At 35.6% G+C, this 22490-nt stretch overlaps 1 protein-coding gene across 1 annotated transcript in view; it reads left to right on the top strand.

The window, feature by feature from the left end:
- The first annotated feature begins 280 nt into the window (after positions 1 to 280).
- LOC145673266 (pancreatic triacylglycerol lipase-like) overlaps positions 281 to 22490 on the top strand; it is a 273081-nt gene continuing 250871 nt past the window's right edge. Inside the window, exon 1 of the mRNA XM_081742803.1 lies at positions 281 to 385. The gene's annotated coding sequence lies outside the window, so the exon portion shown is untranslated. The remainder of the gene's footprint in view (positions 386 to 22490) is intronic.

Below are 22490 nucleotides of genomic sequence, written 5' to 3'. Positions count from 1 at the left end.
TGGACACTTGAATGGTCCATTATCTCAAGACACTGGTAATTAAAAATTAAAGTGATATGATAAAAACCATCTAGGGTCCAAATCCTAAGAACCCCCCAAAAATGAAAGAAATCGGTTCAGCCGTATTAGCGTGATGAGCGGACAAAGGATTTTGTGCGTTCTCTTTTATATATATAGATAATAGTTACATAAAGATCACTTGATGTCTTCTTACAGCTTATTGCCCATAAGGAAAATATAAAAATAGATTAACTAGAAAATCAACAGTGGTAAACAAACGTAGTAATAGTGATGTGGAGAGCAGTTGTCGGAGTGAATTTATTTAAAGTTGGTTCTGTTTTGGTAATAGAAGTAATTGAAGACAACGCACCGGGTGAACTAAAAGGTAAGAGGGATTAAGGGGGAGGGGGATGAAACTACGTATAACGATCGTTCATGTTTCATTTATACTTTTTTTTTTTCAGCGGGGAAAAACGAAAGGTATACGATTGAAAAGTTCGAATGAGCTGTGCCTTGTGATTAGTGATGGGTAAATTCCCGGGAATATACTTTTTGGGAATATTCCCTGGGAAGATTCCCGGGAAGATTCCTAAAAATGAGAATTTTCCGGGAATTTATGTACAATCACAAAGAAAATGCATTCTATTACATCATTGTGATTTCAAAGTTAAATTCGTTTTTATATCACAGTATATTATTACTGTTGTCCCCAGAGGAGTCTTTAAAATGTATATTCTGAACGATATTATGTTATTTCATTAACATTTTATTATATTTAGAGAGTATGCATAATTGATATTTATTTACAATATATTCTATGAAAGTAAATGTATCAAAAATGATATAGTAAATCCACATACTTTTAAACCGCTAAACAGTTTAAATTTATATGTAAGTGGATTTTCTAAACTTGACTCTACTACTGATATTATAAACATATTAAATGTTTAAATGTTATAAACAAATTAGGTTGGGTAACTGTAAGAAGACACATGTTCCACCATTTTGTCAACATTTGCGAATAAATATGTATGTTTACAATGTTTGCAAGATACTTTTTTATCTTTATAATTTTGCACGTAACATTGCCACACACCACCTTTCTTCCTACCTATTTCTCGAAATTTCATGCGTTAATTCATATGTAAGAGAAGTCCGAGTACGTCTTCAGAAATTCGAGTCAAGGAGAGGAGACAGACCGACGTCTATTACTAACGGTGATTCAGGATTTATTAATAGTACTTCATCTCTATTTCTACATAATTCTACATTACTTTACAAAATGGTTCCTTTTCATCATTTGCAAATTAGTACTTTGCTACATTTTAGTGCAAATGAAAATAGAAGTTAAAAAATCGTATTATTAATTATATAAAGTACAGTAAAAGAATTTTAATTTTTTTAACCTCCAAATTATTTAAACCTAGAAGTAAATCATAATATATTAAAATAAAGTAATTAGTCATATGATTCTTATAATTTGGAAGATAAAGTAAAGAAATGGAAATAAATTCCTTCCCGGGAATTTACATACCAGGAAAAAACCCGGGATTATTCCCATTTTTTAAATTCCTTCCCACCGGGAATATGCCCACTGCCCATCACTACTTGTGATGCGTAGTAGCTCAGCAAGTGAAATAGAAGTTCGCGTCCGGGGCGAACCCACGCGGGGGGGTTCACCGGGTTCGAACCCCCGTTCAAAGAAAATTTCGTAACCTGATATACATTTCTACACTTTCTGAATAAAATTATGCTTATTTAGTAGAGAAATGATTGATGTAACCTAAAGATTTGATGTTATACTTCTTCTCTACTCTTCCCTTTCTTATAAAAAACAACCCAATTCTATCATTTCTGTGAATATAGGTAGCAATATTTAATCATTTCTTACGGTGTTTTCGGATGCAATGTTAACACCGGTTCAATACTACGTAGATGTAATGCCTTGTAATATTGGACCCCTCGCAACAAAAATTTCTGGATGCGCGCCTGGTTCACGTAATGGTGTAGAAAATATTCTGTGCCTACCCTTGGGGTCACTGTTCTGCCACTCTTAAATACTACATGATACAGTCCCTTCACCATTCTTCACTTCCACGAATACATTCTTTTCACCCTTCTGAGCACCTCAAAGCTACATACTGTGCTTTCTCAGCTATAATACATTCACCAACTAGTTATGAACTGTTCCTAAAATTAGGCTTTCTCCGCGAAACGAGACGAGAGGCAATTTTCCTGTATAGTCACCTCCATCACCGAAAAACCATTCCTAACTTTTGATCATTTACTTCGTGACAAAATTGATGCTGATCCATCAAGCAGTTCTTGAGATAATTTATTCCCGGACGGGCAAGCAGACACACGGACAGACAGTGTAAACGCACAAGGAAGTTATATGTTTTAAGGGAGTAAACCAAATACCTAAAAGTCGCTATGTGACACGCAGAAATCATCGCAATTTGAGAACTGTAGAAGCCACTAAACATGACAAGCTCGGTATAGAGTTAAGTTTCCACGTGTTGTAATCAGAGCCTCTAGATATTGTATATTGAATCAAACAGACGTTGTTTGTATTCCTCAGTCATCAACTACACAATACTGCTTGTGCGAGAGTGAACGAGGTATCGATACTTCTGCTGGACGGTCGTGACTAACAAGATTCTAACCAACCATGTCCCGTCAGTTTTGAATGGGAGACATATCAAGCGACCGTAAAGGCCATGGAAGCAGTGGTATTTATCGTTTCTTGAAGAAGACGTTCACATTCTGGGATAGTCCTATTCAAATTTGGCGTCGGTAGTGGTTTGAAGGAAGAGTATTACTTCAAACTCTAGATCACTTGTGAGGTTGCCATCAATGTGTAACAACCGAGATCAGGTTTTGTAAGCAATATCACCACACACCATCAAATCTGTCATTTGGTCACAATGCACGCTCCAGCTCATTAAAATAGCACACGATGTGTATGTGATCATTACTCAAAACAGATTGAAGCAGGATTTCTCCGGAAGCACAAGCATTTGATACTCACCATGCTATGTAACAACGGTATTTATGCACCCATTGTTGTATATGTTTCATAGTTGAACATAAACATTTCTATAATTTTATTGGTTGTACAGGATACCATAAAAGACCATAACTAAAATAAATAAAGTTTAACACTTAACGATAAGTAGTTGATTAGATCAAGCCTTCCATCTGCTATACATTGTGAGTTAAAATCCAGCTAAATGATAAAAGACGTAGCGCATCTATTAGTGTGACTGTTTACTATTAGGTAATTAGCTTGAAACACTGATATGTTTCCATTTATTTATCCTAAGGAATTCTTATTGTGTCTACAAATCTGTTAAACAAGGTTGTATAAGATTCGAGGATAGAGTGACGCGTCAGACTGGCATCTTTCCCTTTTATAATTATAATTTTATGTTATATCTCATTAACGGTAGTGTGTCGTAGTGGAAAGCTTGAAGAACTATATTATATGTACAGTAGTGTAGTTAAATATTCACATTAATATGTGGCATAACTATTGCATAGCATCAATTTTTCATATAAAGAAAAAGAATAGTTTTTGTCGATTCTCTCGAAACTATACATAATGATTAATCCTCGAAGCATGTAATTTTGGTCAGCTCGATGAGATCTATCAATTGATCTTTGAAGATTTTTTCTCCATTATGCACTCATATAATTGTAGAATTTATAAGTTGTGTGTGCGTAATGTATGTCACCCTTATAGAATACAAACAACAATCTGCTAGTTAACAGTGAATTTTGTACACTCATGTCCAAAATTATTGTCGCATGTCTATAAATATGTTGTTGTAGTAATATAATTTGATAACGAATTCGCCCGGTATTTCTTATATGCTATTTGGTCTAGGAATTAATTCGTGCGGGTGGACAAGAGATGGCGCAACGAACGGAGCATCCCACAGTTCCGTGTATCCACACATGTGTTGCAAACCCCTGTCATCGCGTATCGTTCGTAGTATAGGGCAGTGGATTAAAGCGTCAACAACACCAGTTTGTAGTTAAGTGAACATGGCGCAATTTGTGCCTGATAAAGTGTTTTTGCGGGGTGTCCTGCTGCATTACTTTAACATGCAGAAAAGTGCGACTGAAAGTCATCGTATTTTGGTGGAAGTGTATGGTGACCATGCTCTAGCTGAGCGAACGTGTCAGAAGTGGTTTGCACGGTTTAGAAGTGGTGATTTCGGCTTGGCAGACCAAGAGCGAGCTGGACAGCCAAAAAAATTTCAAGACGAAGAATTGACAGCATTGCTCGAGCAGGATTCGTGTCAAACGCAGGAACAACTTGCAGGAGTATTAGGCGTTGATCAAACAACAGTCTCCAAACGCTTGAAAGCCATGGGAATGATTCAAAAGATGTCACATTGGGTTCCACATGCATTGAAAGACAGAGACGTTGAAAGACGAAAAACCATTTGCGAATTGCTGCTTCAACGACAGAGCAGAAAGGGGTTTCTGCATCGAATTATTACGGGTGATGAGAAGTGGATCCATTACGAGAACCCTAAACGAAAAAAGGCCTGGGTGAAACCAGGTGAACCAGGTCCATCACAACCAAAACGAGATATTCACTGTGCAAAGGTTATGCTGTGCATATGGTGGGATATGAAAGGTGTGGTGTACTATGAGCTGCTGCAACCGGGTGAAACTATGAATGGAGAACGTTATCGACGACAATTAATGCGTTTGAAGCAAGCTCTGGCCAGAACACGACCAGAATGGGAGAACAGACATGATAAACTTATTGTTCAACATGATAACGCTCGCCCACATGTCGCAAAACCGGTCAAAACCTATTTAGAAAATGTCGGATGGGAAGTTTTACCCCACCCGCCGTATTCACCAGACGTTGCTCCTTCGGACTACTACTTGTTCGATTGCATGAACAACGATTTGATTGGACAGCGGTTTACTTCTTCAGAAGATATCGAAACAGGGGTCTCTGACTGGATCGCTTCCAAGGATGAGGACTTCTTTCGCCACGGAATCCGTACATTGCCTGACAGATGGGCGAAAGTGGTGGCTAGCGATGGACAATATTTTTCTTAAGGTATTCATGTATTTTGTGTTTGTACTACAGCTTTAATGTGTGCGTACCAACCGCACGAATTAATTCCTAGACCAAATAGTATGTATATAATCAGCAGAGACATGTATGTAGTAAATTCCATGTCAAAAGAGCAGTAAATAAGAACAATAAAACGAAAATAAAACCATCTTGCCCATTTAGCAACATTTTGTTTTACTCATTCTAATTTTCGTATTTATAATTCTTTTCCTATGAAATTTACCACAAATATACATTTCCCGATTATACACATAGTATCAGTATTAAAAGTACCTTGCAAAATCATTATCAAATTATATTCTTACAAGAAGACAGTTATAGATATGCGACAATCATTTTGGACGTGAGGGTACATATACTACTACGGTATATACATTTTAAGTAACGCTTTCTTCCAGCAAAATACAAACTCTAAATTTTTATATGCAAGTAACCAGATATTTTTCACGCAAAATTTTTTTATATATATATTCTCGAAAGCCACACATAAGAATTCAGCCTCAAGTATGTTATTTTGTTAGGTCTGTTTGATCCATCGACTGATATATGTTTTTGTTAGGGCAATATTTTATACCTCATTAAGAATACAACGCACTGTCGTCTTGCTAGTATCATGATGAAAAGCTAAATGAGAGAATATTCCAGGACCAGTTTCACGTCAATAAGTGATGGGGTTTTCGTACAACACCCTGGGTCGCTTTGGCTCAGTGGGAGAATGTTCACTTATGGTGCATGGGGTCCTTGGTTCGATCCCTGTTCGCGCCAAGTTAATTTTGTGGTGGACAAACAGCGTGCGTCAGTTTTCTCCGGGTTCTGCCGATTCCTCCCACTTTCTTCACTCCATCATTTCATTCATTTCTCATCATCACCGTCTCCTTTAGTCTAGCCGGCATAACCGCTCGAAGTAAACCTGAAAGATTTTACTTCGTACAATACCCATTTTCATGTTTACAAGTTAATTGTTTTTTTTTTTTTTTTTTTTTTTGTCGTAAGAAAGAACTGTATCATGAGGGACGTGGTAGAGGGTATGGTGGCAGGAAAGGGAGGGAAGAGGCGAAGGAGACTACAATTAATAGACGATATCAAAACAGAAAAATCATATCAGAAGACGAAGAGGTTAGCAGAAGCATAGAAGTTTCTCCGTTGCGGTAAGTGATCTGTGAATAATGGCAGAATGCCTATAATCATGATGATGATGATTATATCATTTTGTTCTACTTAGTAGTAAGATGTATATATATATATATATATATATATATATATATATATATATATATATATATATATATATATATATATATATATATATATATATATATATATATATATATTATATATTTCCAACACGAAATCAACAGAACTAGATTTCGAATGTTCAGAACTTTTCATACATTAATTGTCCCTTTTACTTCTCTAGATGGAAGTAGAATATTAAATTTAGCTGCAATTCGAAACCTCTCTCTGTATTGTACTGTACATATTCAAAGAAGCAATTGTCCCTGATACTAATTCAATCTATAGCATTTGTATATCATGTGTTTAAGTAGGTGCATTATGTATGTAACCCATGAAATTATCAACTATTCTATACATTTCTAAGCAACAGAAGAATGGCATAACTAACACCTATTATGCAAACTTTATTTAAAGACTATATATAAAATAGAATTATTACTAATTACTTGCACACAGAGACAGGCTCAGTCACATGCGCATAGAATCTTTGTAACTAACCACTTGTCTTTTTATTATCTTACAAGTTAAATTGGACACACAAAGACCTTTGATGAATTGCATGTCTTATAATTCTTCTTTTTATGGTGACGCCTATCCCTTTGGACAAAAGACTCAACGGATGTGAGCCATTTTGTTTTTGAATGATCCAGAAAATGATTCTTACTCTTTTCACTTCACTTTCCCCTTTAAGAAGATTCATCTGTTAGATCATAACACAGCGTGTCCAGGGCCAAGGTTGCAAGCAAAATCATCTTTATCCTTAACAATTAAAAGCAGATCGTTAGACCTAAGTTTAACTTCACGAGACCACCATTGATTTGTAGGCTAGGCACTGGTTTAAGAGATCTGTTACATCCGTCAATACGTCCAGTCAGAAAGCAGAACTTGATAAACAGTTCCTCTCGTAAGAAAAATCTGTCGAGGTAAGATTTCGTCGCTTGTACAAATTGGATTACTTTTATGGAAAATAATTAGTTGATATAGTATCCCAATGTGAAAATATTTGATGTTTTACAAAGTGATACAGCTATTAGTGATTTTGGTGTTGGAAGTCAACTATTATTTTTAGTTTTACATCACACGATATGTACTGTAGGTTAAAGGAAACAGATGATTAATGAAAGTGAACTATTATTAAAGAAATTGGTGAATTGAGAAAGGAAGAGAGATTGTCAGACGCGATGTTTCCACCACTAACTCACGTGGTCTGAGCTCAAACCAGGGACCATTTGCACCAGAAGTGAGCATTCAACCACTTTTGTTCTAACTCGCTTCGTCCGGGATCGTTGTGTCCATGGTCTTTTAATTAACCGTTTTTGAAATATTCTACATAATTCCCTTAGTATCAATTAATGGATTTTTTAAACATCCCACTATTATGCACCAAGGCTAAAGGGGACGGTCATAATGAGATAGATGATAATGGTGAAATGAAGAAAATGAGAGTTTAAGCGAAGAAAACCGACGCATGCGGTATTTCTTCACCACAAAACTCACTGGACAGGAGCTGGAATCGAAAGAGGAGACTGTACGTATCAAGAGTATTACTAATAGAGCATGTTGATATACACTGACACTTATCTATATGATGTTCTACCCAAGAGCTGGAAGATTACAATATCAAACTTGATCTAATATACTTACATTGCTACTATAGATGTATGTAGTATGTTGTTTACGAATTGGCTTTGGTAAGCAGCACATTTCTGGATGCAACAATTTCTAATTTTCTCTTTACACAAAGTATTAAGGCAATCACTTCGATACCTATTCTATATTCAAACTTATATTCATTATGCTTACTTGATTATGTGTACATTTAAAGAATCCAATCACTAATAAATACACGGTGGTTCAATGGTAGAGCGCTTACTTTTGGTGCGTGGGTCCCTGGTTCGATCCCCGGATAAGTAAATTTGTGGTGGACAACATCTTTGCATGGGTTTTCTCGGGTACTCGTTTCCTCCCACATTCTCATTCCACCGATTCTTCCATCATCATTTACTTCCCATAATTATCTGTCTCTCTTAGCTTAAAGAATATAGAGTGGGACGTTAAACTGGAAGATTTCATTTTATTTTCACTACTAAATACAAATATACATTATTATTGAACGCGCGTGAGAGGACAGACATTATGATCGTCCTCTTTGTACTCATTCATGCAGCTCTTTTCCAACCTAGATATAACAACAACCTCACATTAACTAGCACATGGCAACACACTAAATGTCATTGAATGACAATATACTTACCTGTTAGCGCATTGTTGTGTTAGTTATTGAGAGGTTGTTGCCAGGACCGTGGCGTGGGCTGTAAGCGACCGGGGCGAGAATTCCAAGGCGCCTTCCCCCCAGTGTGTTATGAGAAACAACCAGAGTTTATTCTGTACTTCTAAATTTAAATATAGAATGTAGGATCATAAGGTAAGATAAAAGAAGTTGGTATTATGTCATTTTTTAAAAAATCGAATAGCTTTTATAGTTAAAACATAAAGTTAATGAAAACATGGTTTTGAATTATTGAAATCGGATGCTATTCTTGTTTATTTCGAACTTGATACACATCAACATAGCAAGTGCATAGAATATACAAATAACTATACAAATATTAAACTCGAAGATTAAAGAAAACTCTTCTCACAGAGGGCTGGAGAGAGTTCAGTTGAATAATCCTAGACAATGTTTACATTACTAGTAATTTTCAAGTTTAACACTCTATCGTGAGTTCCTCAAGGATATGATCTAGGTCCCCTATTGTTTCTTCTTGTTATTCCTCTGCGTATTAAAACTTCCCAAGTTTTTCTTTTTCCTCACAGTCTCAAATTATACTTCAAAGTAAGTTCAATTGGTGGCTGCGTGAAAATTCAATAGGATCTATTTACAAAGAGTTCAAATATGGTGTGATAAGAATAAATTAGTCCTGAATGTGTCCAAATGTAAATCTGTATTTTTCTCGAGGAAAGAAAATAAAATTAACTTCACCTATACAATAAGTGGCAGTTCCTTGCCTACCCCAAATACTATCAAAGATCTAGGAGTTATTATACCAAATTAACCTTTGCTCAACACATCGACGCAATAACAAGTAGTGCATGTGGAAACCTAGGTTTAATTTATAGGATAGGACAGGATTTCTACAAAGAATCAACATTTATAAGGTTATATTTTTCGTATGCGAGATCAAAATTAGAATACTGTTATACTGTTTTGGCACCAAATCTCACTAAATACTCTGATGCAATAGAAAATATACAGTTTCAATTGTTAAAAATACTTGCATACAAGGAAACCGGAAACTACCCAAAGTATATATGAAAATGAAATGAAATCTTTAAACTTTACGTCCCACGATTATGCCGGCTAGGCTAAAGGAGACGGTGATTGATGAGAAATGAATGAAATGGTGGAATGAAGGAAGTGGCAGGAAACGGGAGAACCCCGAGAAAACACACGAGCACGGTGTTTGTCCACCACAAAGTCCACACGGCGCGAGCTGGGATCGAACCAAGGACCCCAAGAATACTCTACCACTGAGCCACCGCGCCCCCTAGTACCCAAAGTATGTCCCCTATGAAGACATAGTAACGAATTTTAGTTTTCAAACATTAGAAAAATGGAGATGGGTATTTGATTTGTTGTTTTTACATAAATTATTAAAAGGTGAAATTGACTGTCCAGAATTAGTTTCAGAAGTATTATTACGTGTCTCAATAGGTAAGACTAGAACAGCAAACACTGACACATTCTATTGTAGAAAAGCAAGAACTAATGTACATATACTACATAAGTCTCCTCTGTGGAGAATGTGTGCTTCATATAACGAAATGATTAGATTTCATGTAGTAGATGTGTTTAGTATGTCCGAAAACAAGTTCAAAACAATTGTCAAACAATAACTTCTGCATAATTAAACGATGCATGTTTGTGTATGTATAATAACGTATGTACAATAATGTATGCTAGATTATTATGTACACGACATTATACGAGGGGGTGCTGATAAGTTCTTAGCTTTACTAAGAAAAATAAGACAAAATTATTATTATTATTTTTTTTTTTGATGAATTTATTCAACATACTATCCCTTCAATTCGATGCATTTTTTGCTTCGGGCCTGCAATTTATTTAGGCCCTCTAAATAAAACTCTTTTGGTTGGGTGTCAAACCATGAGTTTACTGCTGTAATTGCTTCAGAAATGGTGGCGAATTTTTGCCCCTTCAAGTGTTTCTTTAAATTTGGGAATAGGTGGTAGTCTGATGGGGCCAGGTCAGGTGAATATGGTGGGTGGTGCAAGTTTTTAAACCCTAAGCTAGCCAATTTTTGCATCGCAACATTGCTCTTGTGAGGAGATGCGTTGTCTTGAAGGTAGGCAACTTTTCGAGACAACTTTCCACGGCGTTTTTGCTTCAGCTCTGAGTGAAGCCTTTCCGGTAATTATGCGTAGTAAGCTCTGGTTATGGTGTTGCCAAGATTACCCCATTGTTATCCTAAAAAAACACTGGCAAGAACCTTTGAACTTGATTTTTGCAAACGAAACTTTTTTGGCCTCGGTGAACCACTATGACGCCACTCTTTTGATTGTTCCTTTGTCTCTGGATCATATAAATAGATCCATGTTTCATCCTCCGTGACCAAACGTTCCATAAAATTAGTCCCTTCCTGCTCAAAACGGCTCAAAACCTCTTTGGAAGCAAGCACTCTTGCACACTTTTGATCGGCTTGCAAACATTTCGGGACCCATTTGGCAGAAAGTTTGTTCATGTGCAAATGATCGCGAATAATGACACCAACGTGTTCACGGAATATACCTAGCATGGGCGGCGATTAGGGGGGGCAAAGGGGGCAGTTCCCCCCCCACTTTTGTGAAATGGCCTATTAATGTATGTAGTTTCAACCAGGGAAATTTGTATACTAACCTTTATATTCAAATATTCAGATCATGTCTTGCCCCCCCACTTTTAACGTCCAATCGCCGCCACTGATACCTAGGTCCTCTGCTATACTTTTAGCAGAAATTCGTCTGTCTGTGAGAATCATTTCATGAACCTGTTCAATGATTTCTGGCACAATCCCTATGGATGGTCTCACAGGGCGGGGGTCATCTTCAGTGCCAAAATGGCTTGTCTTAAATTTCACAACCCAGTTCTTCACTATGGCATAACAAGGTGCATGGACCCTCAATGTTTGTTGCATCTCACCATGAATCGTCTTTGCAGATTTCCTCTGAAGGAAGAGGAACTTCATCATCGCTCGACTCTCAATATCGTTGAATTTGTTGGGCTGCCCTACCACCTCAAGCACTCACCTTAAAAAAAAAAAAAAAAAAAAAAAAAAAAAAAAAAAAAAACTTACCTTAGTACCAATGTTTTAATATTTCGTCACAAACATATAGATACATGTAGCTTTCAAATAAAAACAAACATTATAAATATCGGAAGGGGGAAAGGGGCAAAGTTAAGGACTTCCCAGCACCCCCTCGTAACTGGGCATCATGCCTGTTGTGGTGTCGTTATGAAATAAATAAATAAATTTTATTTAGCCGTGGCCTGATCTTTATTAAAATATCTGAATTAGCATTGTTTCTTTTTTTTAAAAAAAAAAAGAATTTCATTTACCAACATAATCTGAATTATTTGAATTTTATTGATTTGTCGTCCGGCGCTCACGCGACGGCCCTGGTTGTTGCCAGGGCCGTGCTGGGATACTAATGAGGGCGGTGGACAAGTCTACTAGAAGGGCGCCAATACAAACGAGAATATCTATATCTATATATCTATATCTATATATCTATATCTATATATCTATATCTATATCTCTATCTATCTATCTATCTATCTATCTATCTATCTATCTATATATATATATATATATATATATATATATATATATATATAATATGTGTATGTGTGTATTCTCCAGTATATATAGGGGAGAATACATAGAAATATATATACACAGATTTCCAGTTAGAACTTTGAAAGCGTTTCTAATTTCTTCCATTCTGGCTACATAACCTGCCCATTTGAGCCTCCTAGACTTGATGACCCTAACAATGTTTTTGTAAACGGTATAAAGTTATGCAGTTTCTCGTTATGAAGTTTCCGCCATTTCCCATTCCAGTTTCTCTTGGAGTTCGAATACTGATTAAGAATCTTATTTTCAAATACTTTGTCTGCGATTTTCCCTTAGAGTCAGTGACCATGTTTCGCAACCATACAGCACAACAGGCATGATTATCGTTTTAAATTTTAAGGTACAATTTCCTCAACAGAATTTGCGACAACAAAAGATTTTTAACTGAATAATAACACGAAATCCCTGCTTTCAGTTGACATCAAATTTTTTAGTGATTATGGTTTTGATCTGTTAATAATGATTCTAGATATTTGAAAGTATCCACTTTGTCGAAAGAAAATATTATTTGGTATTTTAACGCATCCATAAAATGCAGTATTACAATCCCGACAAACTTCCATTTATTTAGTTTTCTCTGCACTTACTTCCAAGCCCATATCCCTGCAAGCTTAATTAAGATTTCTGCATTCCTTTCTATTGTTCTATCATCCCCTATTAAATTTACCTCATCATCATACGCCTTAACCTAGTAAATACGATTTAGCTCTAGGACCTGATTGCTGTCTTTGATTTTCCTTATAATGTTATCCAGAACAAAGTTAAATAATAATGGCAACAACGCATCTCCTTGTTTCAGGCCATTCTCAACGTGAAAGCTCGTGAACAAGAATTTCTCTACTCCAACCTTACTTTGGGATTCATTTAAACACCTCTTAATTAATCTACCTTTTTCGGTATTCCAAATTCTGTAAGCATGTTGTACAATTTTTCCCTCCTACTCGAATCTAAAGTCAGTAATTGATTTGCCAGGATATTGTATTCCCATTTCCTTTCAAGTATTGTCAAATAGTAAATATCTGGTCGATAGTTGATCGATTTTACCTACATCCGCTCTGATAATCTCCAATAATTTCATCTCTGTATGGAGTTAATCTTGCTATTAGAATGTTTAAGAGGATGTATTGGATGTTGATAGAATAGAAATGCCTCAATAATTATTAAATCAGTTTTGTTGCTTTTCTTTTGAACTGGAACAATTATTTTTTCACTCTTGTGGTAATTCCTCCTTGTTCCAGATAAGGAGAATGAGTTTGTGTATCTTGCTATACAATCCCCCCCAGCTAAAATTAAGTCAACCAGAATTTCGTCTACACCCGGAGATGTGTGTTTCTTTATTTTTTAAATAGCGATTTCTATTTCTGTCTGGTTAGGTTCTGGAATATACGGTTATGCTGTATGCATTTCACTTTCTCCACGCACATTAGTTTTTGGCTATGTGTTAAGCAAATCGTCAAAGAAATCTTTCCATCTATTTAAGATGCTATCCTGATCAGTGAGAACTATTCCTTGAGCTTTATTTAATATATAAGCATGAAATTGATAGCCTTTCTTAAGTCCGTTAATGCATTTATACATGTCCCGAGTGTTTTTATTTTTACTATTATTTTCAAGTTAATTAATTTTAGCTTTCAAAAATCGCGTTTCTTTGTTCTAAAAGTTTTGGAAGTTTTCCTCCAGATGACAGTGAAATTTTATGTAGTTATTTCGTTCGGATTTTGTAGCCAACGCTGTTTCTTCTGTGTTCTCTTCTCTGCTACTTTAGTGCATTTCTGGTTGAGCTATGCTTTGTTGCTACGTATTTCTGTGTGTCCCAATATTTCTTTTGTTGAAATCTTAATGTTATCTCTAATTTCAATCAAGTATCCTGAACCAGTGGCGGCGGTTGGACGTTAAAAGTGAGGGGGCAAGACATGATCTGAATATTTGTATATAAATGTTAGTTTTCCTGGTTGTTTCCAACATTTTGTTTGACGAAAGGTTGTATAACTAATAGGATACTGTATTTTCAGTTAAAATACCGTATATCGTATATAATAGTTTATTAAGTAAATTGAGAAGAACAACGCAAGTAGATACTAGCCCTTTGTACTCTTAAACAACGAAAGTGTAAGAAGAGATTTGATTCCTTGCTCATGAACATCTTAAAGTTCTGTCTGGAAAATTGTGTGATCAGATTATTTAATAAATTTGCAAAACAAATAAATAGAAAGGATAATATTAATCATAGTAATGAATAATGATGCTTGTTTTGCAAAAGTTATATTGAAACTGAGGATTAATGAAAAACTTAATATTTAATTCCACACATGATATTAAATGTATGTTATTACTCTTAGAAAATGAAAGACAGTAAATACTACAAGCATATGCTACGACATTTAAAGAAATATTTGCTTTTGCAACTTCTTGAAATATGTTCGTTGCCATTAGGTGCAGATTTCACTTTCTTGGAACACATCAAAACACAACAATACTTACAATCCACACTTCAGTTATACAAAATAAACTTAAAACCTAGAATTATGTTCAATTTACTAAATTTTATTGTATATACACTCGTACATCCTTAAACACAACACTTCACTCGTATATTACACTACAAAACAATGGAAAAGGTAGAAGTTGTTTCTTATCACGCTCTTTTTAATCGATATTCCTTACTTTAGAAAGAAGAAAAGACATTTTAGGAACTGTCAATTTTTGTGCAATTGAAGAATAACTTGTGAAATAGGCCCTACTTTTTTGCATAATGTTCTTTCGATTAGCTTCAAAGCGGCTCACTAACATATCGAGCCCTTGTAAAAAGAAATGAAAGTATGCTGAAATTGTGCTCCAATAGGTTATTTTTTGGGGTTATTTTCTGTGGCGATTAAAACGCAATTACTGTAGCTTTCTTTACTCCACGGGAAGACAACCAATACGTATTCACGCAACAGCAAATATTATATGGCAGCATTTTTTCCTATTAATCAGTAACACATACAAAATCGTTACATTTCCAAATGAAACTATATACATTAATTGGTTACTTAAAAAAGTGCGGGGGCAACTGCCCCCCTTTGCCCCCCCTAATCGCCGCCCATGTCCTGAACACTAGTGCACTCCGAACCTTCTAAAACCGAGAATCTATTCGACACTTCAATCTGGCTCCCCTCTCACCTGACTCTCTTCTAATTTCTTTAAATTAAACTGCTCCGTTTCAAATATTGAATATTTCCCTTATTCAACGATAGCTTCTCTTATTATAATAATCGACTCCTCTGAACGACCGAACATCAGTTGTGCTAGACTGTTTTCCTCTATCTACTAAAACGTGATCAATTTGATTAAGTGTTTTTCCGTCTGGTGAGGTCCAAGTATATTTATGAACGTCGCGATGTGGGAATTTTGTAATCATCACGATAAGGTTTCTGGATTTGCAAAGTTCAAGAGTCTAACGCCGTTGTCACAACTTTCCTTATGCAGACATTTATTCCCTATAATCGGTTTGAAAATGCCCTCTCGTCCTACCTTCGCATTGAAACCACCTAACAGAATTTTCATATGGTATTACAGGAGATGATCAAATACCCGTTTTATTCTCTCATAAAAGCTTTTTTTATTGTCATCCTTATTTTCTGTTGGGGTATGTACATTTAAAACAATAATATTACACCACCGACCCTTAAGAGAAGTAAAAGAAAATCTATCATTAACAAATTCAACCCATGTAATTGCTGATATTACGTATTCGTTTGTGAACGAAAAGCCCTGAGCCTAGTTTGTAATTTTTAATTCGTTTCCCGTAAAAGAACGTAAAATTTCCCGACTTTACTCCTCCATTTCCTTCTCATCTAACTTCCTGATATCCCACTAGGTCTATCTTCTATTTATAAACTCATTCGTTACACATTTTAACTCGCCTGTCCTATAGAGACTTCTTATCTTCCATGTTCCAATTCTCATGTCGATTTTACTTTGCTGAGTTCGTGCCAAGTTATCAGTTCTGATCCGAGGATTCTGCGAATATATCTGAACAAGCCTTTTTCCTACAGGAGGAGTTGTTAGCGCCATACCAAATCCAGAAGCTGGAGAATCACCCCTTGTCTGTCCACGATTACTTATTCAGTATATTCGCAGCTAACCTCTATATCCCAGAGGCCTTCTCCTCATTCCACAACCTGAGGACGCGAAGTGCCATAGTGACAGGAAGACCACATTTTACGGAAATTAATATAGCTATAGTTTAGAATTACAATAGATACTGATTATCCGAACACTGATTTAAAACACACAGGAACAATCAATATACTCGGATAATGGATGCATATTAAGACTGCGAAAGCTTCGATGCCGTAAAAATCGTAAATTAGAGACTAGTGTCAATGTAGTATTTCATTAATGCATCGTACTATCCGAACTATTCTTGAGGTATTACATTGTTTCGTTTTATAACTACATAACTTTATAATATTTTTGTAAGTGATTATACTCTTTATCTGTTCTCTGCCAATAGCAACTGTGTGAATTTCTAATACAAAACCGGAATACAGAAGAATAAATTTTAAAAAAATGTGATATTTTGCAGGGCATCTCATGTAAAGGGCGCCTTGTATTCTTCACAGCATCTTTATTAAAAATCACTATTTGAATTTATTATACAAAGCTGGTATACAAGATAACTAAAACAACTTATCTATAATGTGACGTTTCGTAGGGCGCCTTATGTAGAAGGCGCACTGTACCTTTCACGGATTCTTTACCAATAGTAACTGTATGTATTTATTGTACAGAACTGTGGTATACAGAAGAGTAAATAAAATCGTTCACCTTTGATGTGGACTCGCAAGGGCGCCTAATGTAAAGGGCGCACTGCACCTTTCACGGGTTCTTTACCAATAAAATTGTAAGAATTTATTACTAAATCTTGTACCTTTATTTATACTGTGATGTTTCGGAGGGCGCACCGGGACACGTCCCGGTGTCCCGGTGGGCCAGCACGGGCCTGGTTGTTGCTATTGATATGTTGAAAAGGAGCTGCATGGAAGAGTACCAAATTATTAAATAACTGTTTGAGGACGAATATTGTATTTTTTCTTTATATCGAAAACCTTTCATTAACACTAATTTTACTGTTCGACCCAATCACTTTATCCACCATGACTTTAGCAAAGCATATTAGAAAATCGTTAAACACTTTCTGTCCTTCTCAAATTTCTTTCCAACAAGTTATCCTCCGTACTTAGAAATCTATGGGCACAAAAAGAGTTTGAAGGTGATTAAAAGAGACTTACTTATTTTTTGTTGCTAAATTCGGAGTATAGGGTTACAGTAATGGAAGGCAATTTAATTTGCTAATCAGTCAATTCACGCAAAAATTGCTGAAAAAGCAAAGTTTAGGGAGCAAAAAAAATCACTTTGAGAGTATTTTGGATAGGTTTGCATACGCGAGGTTAAAGCCCAAAACGCTTCTTCTAAAAATTCCAGCGAGCGGGTGCAAAGTCACTACTAGATGGTTGGTTACCTTTTTGTTTCTCAATGGAGGAGATTACGGATTAGAATCTCTTGACAACTAAACTGACGATTTTCGAAGTTCTTGTATAGTCCCAACTCCCGACAGGTAAATGTTGGGATGGTAACTTAAAACATAAGTTAGGACGACCAGATTTTAAAAATCATAAAACGAGATACTCGGCAAACTGGCATAATTTGAAAGTCCACCCAGGTATTGCTATATAGTTAATCATGTCAATGAGGAAGAAATTTCTAGTTTTTCAAAAGCAAGTTTTTTATTTACTTAAGCTTATTCAGATTTTAATTTTTTATGTTATCTTTTAACATTTAGCATAAACTATAATCAATTATCTCTTGAATTCATACTCTTTGATGACTGAATTTCTTGTACAAGGGTTGGTCTTTTCTTCAAAATACTGTTGAAGTCCATACAAGGAATTACGAGTATACTACGTTCCTAGGAGCCAAAACAGGGAGCTTAAAAAGAAAGATGGGGCATTTTGAGTCCTGTTTCCATTTTTCTAGGGGCGCTGGACGACTTTCTTTTTTTAAAAAGTGACAATTCTGTTTAAAATGCGACGTCTGGTCATTTTATCATAACCCGTATATGACTTGGTTCCAAAGTTCCTTGTCATGTTTCACTACTAATTATTTACACTATAAAAGTTTTTATAAAGCATCTCTATATTCAGTAAATAATAAGAATGTAATCTTTTCGTGTCCTACAAACATTCTATTGCAACAACTGATTTTAAACAGGTTCAACCTAATTTTTTATGTTCCACCACATACATTTTGTTTTCTTCTCTAATCTAGCGGCCTCCGTACGCTTCCGAACCCACTAGATCTATTATCTTTAATGGTCTTCACTACAGCGAAATTAAACTACCGCTAATTTTAGAGTTTTTCTGTAATATCTTCAAAACTAATAAAAATATTCGAAAAGCAGAAACGTAGTGAACTAGACAATACGATTCTGCATGTGATACCTTTACCACAATTCACCTATCTGCTTTTGGTATGCCGCTATTTACAGAACCCGCAAAAACTGTTAAATCTATCTACAGCTGCAAATCGAAAGCAGATAGATAAGTTTTGATAACGGTATCACACGCAAAATCGTATTGTTTAGTTCACTACGTTTCTGCTTTTCGAATATTTTTATTTGTTTTGAGGATATTACAGAAAAACTATAAAATTAGCGGTAGTTTAATTTCGCAGTAGCGAAGACCCTTGTGTTTAAAAGATAGCAGGACTGGTAGCGCTGACAATTTACATCTACGTTACCTCTTGAAGGTAATCCCCTTTAATCCTCCACCGGTCTCTGTCACGCCTCTATGTACTGCTTGACAGATTTTGCTTGGATGTTCCGAATCTCCGTCGTTACAGTCTTCTTGATAGCCTCCATGTCTTCAAAAGGGTTTAATCATCTCTAGCTTCGGTAATTAATAAAATGGAGGGAGTAAAATCTGGTGAATGGTGTTGGTCCATTGGTTCAGGACAGCGATGTTCTTCTCGGCCAGGAACTGCCGAATGCTGAGAATATTATGATTTGAAGTATTGTCATGATGCAACAACCATGATTCGTCCTGCCACAACTAATGTTTCTTCTTGAGCACTGAGCGAAACAAACGCTGCAGCATCTCCTTGTGGTTGTCCTTATTGATTGTCTGGTCATGTGGCAAGAACTCATTGTGAATGATGGCTCTCACATCGAAGAACGTGATCAGCATTATTTTGACTGCCTTTCTTTGCCCTCGGCGAAAGAAACTTCTACTATCAACAGATCCTGAGCCATGTTTTATCGCCAGTTATGATTCTACAAATAAGTCTGATTCTGTTTCCAGACGGGCGATGATCCTAACATACCTGAATCCAGCAGTTCAGATCATCCTTCAACAATCGTGGTGCCATTTCTGCGCAGAGTTTCGCATGCCTAAATTTTTGCTAATGATTTTCGAAACAGTTTTCTTCATCTCCAGTTGACTGGCGACTACTCGAAAAGTCAATTGACGATCACCACACAACACCTGCCTTGCCCATTCCACATTAGTCCTGCTTGTTGAAGGATTTTTGCTCCCGGAGTCATCTTTCACCTTCTCGCAATTCTCTTTGAACCTCTTGTGCCACTCAAAAACACTTATGAGTAGCATAGTGTCCTCTCTGTACATTTGACGAAGAATTTGAAGTGCTTCTGATAGTTTTCTCCAACCACACCAAACATTTCAGGTTGGTTTGTTGTTTCATGTTCCTCTCTTCTCGCAGCTGAACGACCTGCAAAGACAAAGGTGTGAACAAAAGCATAATTAAAAGCTTTACCCTCTCTGCTGCTCTACTGGCTGATGTGTGTTCCTTTGGTCTACGTGGTCATGGATTCCAATTGATTTTATGATAATTCACTTTCATTTATCTCTCTCCTCAACAGCATAACCATGGAACGTTCAACTAAAGAAAAAGTCGGAATGTTTTTAAGAAAAATCTTATACATCAAATCATTACACATTACCTTAACGAACAACAATAGAAATCAAATATTTTCTACATGATTTTAATTTTCCATGAGAAAAATATATCGATAACTACAAATGTACAAATTGTTCAATATATTTTGTTAATACATTACTCTAATCTCACTGTAAGTTTCAGAAATACTCGAAAGAGTATGTAAACTTTAAAAAATTCTGATAAAGACAGTAAAGAGGATCATGTAAAATATATGTATACGATATGGATAATCGTCGTTAAAGTCGCCGTTACTCGTTAAGATGTTCAAGGATTGACTACATTAACGATATCAGCCGAGATAATCGTTCTAACTGTATATTGCAAAAAGCAGAATTAAAAATTTAGCTTAAATGCATGGAATATGGGCTATAGATAGCCAACCGTTAAAGTTGCCGTTATCTGTTAATATGTTAACAGATTAATTCCTCTAGAAACTGAGTCGAGATAATCGTTCTAGCTGCTACGAAAAAAAGGAATTAAAAATTCGCTTACATGTATGGGATATGGTTTATAGATAGCCACCGTTAAAGTTGCGGTTACCCGTTAATATGGACCATACAAAAATGTATATACCCAAATCCTAAAAATCAATTACGATTTTTTTTGACAATTCCAAAATGTATCCAATTCTAATTCCAATCAAAGATGGAACTCTGTCTTTATTCATATAATTATATGTTACAATTCATCTTGGGAACATTTAGCACAAAATTCAAAATACCCTCATGCTAATACAATTTCCCCGTCAACATTTAAAATTACCGCTAAATATAAAATATCACTTTCGACAATATATATTTTTGACAGTTTTATACCCATACAACTGAAGGAGCAGAATCAACCAACTTTACATAAATATGTACTCAAGTACTAGAGAACATTTACCGATCTACATTGTTTTACAATTTCCGAATTTTAATGGTGGGCCAAGGTACTCCTTCGAAATTTTACCAGATTACTTTACCAGATCCTCCGAGAACATCATTATGCTTATGTCCTATGAATGAGAATTAGCCCATATACTCATTCGTATGAGCATATAATAATATTATAAACTCTCATCACAGAGGATACAACAGGTCAAAATCTCCAAATTTTGAGTTTTTGACAATTTTATACCCATAGAACTAAATAAGCAGGAGCAACCGAATTTACAAATTATACATTCGAGTTTTAGGGAGCATTTACAAGATTTGATTTTTTTTTTTTTTGACAATTTCTAAATTTAAGGGTTGGGCCAACGGATCTTTCCAAATTTTGAAATGGGAGTATCAATGTACTCATGCCCTATGAAAGAAAATAAAGCCCTTTACTTAACAATTTCCACATAACGTGTTAAAGGCTCATCAAAGAAGATAAATTATGTCAATTACTGACCACATGGTAAGCATATGCTAATACTAATTACGCTAAGAAAAGGATAAGTAGAACCACGCAAATTTACAGTTGTATATTCGAGTCCTTAGGAACATTTCCTAATTTCATTTTTTGACAATTTCCAACTTTAAGAGGTGGACCAATGTACCCTTCCCAAAATTTAAGAGTAGTACATCAATGTACCCATGTCTTTTGAAAGGGAATAGTCCCCTGTACTCATCTATATGACGATATAAAGTAAAATCTCATCAAATATAATGAAATAGTCAAAAACCTCCGATATTTGAATTTTTACCAATTTTTTCTATCCATAAAACGGAACAAGATGGATCGACCGAACTTATTGAGATACATAATCGGTTCTATACTACTATATCAAATTTTTAGTTTTCGCAATTTCCAAAATTTAAGGAGTGTGGTTCTATGAATCCTTCCCAAGTCTAGGAGGTGAGTCAAGGTATTCATGTCATAATTAAGAGAGTATTGATCCCTATGACGTCATACCACCTGATCAGGTCACGTGCCGTCTGTGCCAATCAGAAGCAATTTAGGCTATGTCGGTACAAGCGACACACATACTATTATTTATTGATTTGTATAATTACTTTCTGTATGGTGCATTACATGCTAATGACACCTTAACTGTGTTATTTCTGTTGCATTACTTTACCTGCAGGTACACTAATTGTGTTATTCGTACCGTAATGCGTTTTTATTATTAGGTTTATTAGATGTTATTCTTTCTTTTTGAATCTGTAGATTTTACTCGTAAATCTTCAAAATAATGTCTCCATATTGGTAATCCGCACGAAACGTTAAGAGTTACAAGGAAAGAAGTGGTGCAGTTGAGCAAT

The sequence above is a fragment of the Thermobia domestica genome, chromosome 16, assembly GCF_964235325.1.
Source record: "Thermobia domestica chromosome 16, izTheDome1.hap1.1, whole genome shotgun sequence".
NCBI classification, from domain to species: domain Eukaryota; kingdom Metazoa; phylum Arthropoda; class Insecta; order Zygentoma; family Lepismatidae; genus Thermobia; species Thermobia domestica.
The sequence above is the reverse complement of the archived record's forward strand: the minus strand, read 5'-3'. Positions and strand labels throughout refer to the sequence as shown.